Source organism: Arachis stenosperma, chromosome 5 (genome assembly GCF_014773155.1).
Source record: "Arachis stenosperma cultivar V10309 chromosome 5, arast.V10309.gnm1.PFL2, whole genome shotgun sequence".
Classification (NCBI taxonomy): Eukaryota; Viridiplantae; Streptophyta; class Magnoliopsida; order Fabales; family Fabaceae; genus Arachis; species Arachis stenosperma.
Genome location: NC_080381.1, coordinates 100,325,580 through 100,326,656, shown reverse-complemented (window position 1 = coordinate 100,326,656; position 1,077 = coordinate 100,325,580). Strand labels below are relative to the sequence as shown.

At 40.9% G+C, this 1,077-nt stretch overlaps 1 non-coding gene across 1 annotated transcript; it reads right to left on the bottom strand.

Annotated features, from left to right (window-relative positions):
• Positions 1–213: 213 nt before the first annotated feature.
• Positions 214–321, bottom strand: LOC130983652 (small nucleolar RNA R71). The gene has a single exon (XR_009087633.1). It is a non-coding gene; the product is annotated as a small nucleolar RNA R71 (small nucleolar RNA).
• Between the last annotated feature and the right edge of the window lie 756 nt (positions 322–1,077).

The window sequence follows — 1,077 nt, the reverse complement described above, 5'->3', positions numbered from 1 at the left end:
CCTCATCAGTTTTTAGCTGAGTTCTTACAAATCTGTGACACAGTCAAGACTAATGGGGTTGACCCTGAGGTCTACAGACTGATGCTATTCCCTTTTGCTGTAAGAGACAGAGCTAGAATATGGTTGGACTCACAACCTAAAGATAGCCTGGACTCTTGGGAAAAGCTAGTCAATGCCTTCTTGGCAAAGTTCTTTCCACCTCAAAAATGGAGTAAGCTTAGAGTGGAAGTCCAAACCTTCAGACAGAAGGATGGAGAATCCCTCTATGAAGCTTGGGAAAGATACAAACAATTAATCAGAAAATGTCCCTCAGACATGCTTTCTGAATGGAGCATCATAGGTATTTTCTATGATGGTCTCTCTGAACTATCCAAGATGTCTTTGGATAGCTCTGCTGGAGGATCTCTTCATCTGAAGAAGACGCCTACAGAGGCTCAGGAACTAATTGAAATGGTTGCAAATAACCAATTCATGTACACTTCTGAAAGGAATCCTGTGAACAATGGGACAAATCAGAAGAAAGGAGTTCTTGAGATTGATACTCTGAATGCCATACTGGCTCAGAATAAGATATTGACTCAACAAGTCAATTTGATTTCTCAAAGTCTGTCTGGAATGCAAAATGCACCAAGCAGTACTAAGGATGCTTCATCTGAGGAAGAAGCTTATGATCCTGAGAACCCTTCAATGGAAGAGGTGAATTACTTAGGAGAACCCTATGGAAACACCTATAATTCTTCATGGAGAAATCACCCAAATTTCTCATGGAAGAATCAAGAGAGACCTCAACAAGGTTTCAATAATAATAATAATGGTGGAAGAAACAGGTTTAGCAATGGCAAGCCTTTTCCATCATCTTCTCAGCAACAGACAGAGAATTCTAAGCAGAACCCCTCTGACTTAGCAACCATGGTCTCTGATCTAATCAAAACCACTCAAAGTTTCATGACTGAAACAAGGTCCTCCATTAGGAATTTAGAGGCACAAGTGGGACAGCTGAGCAAGAAAGTTACTGAACTCCCTCCTAGTACTCTCCCAAGTAATACAGAAGAAAATCCAAAAGGAGAGTGCAAAGCC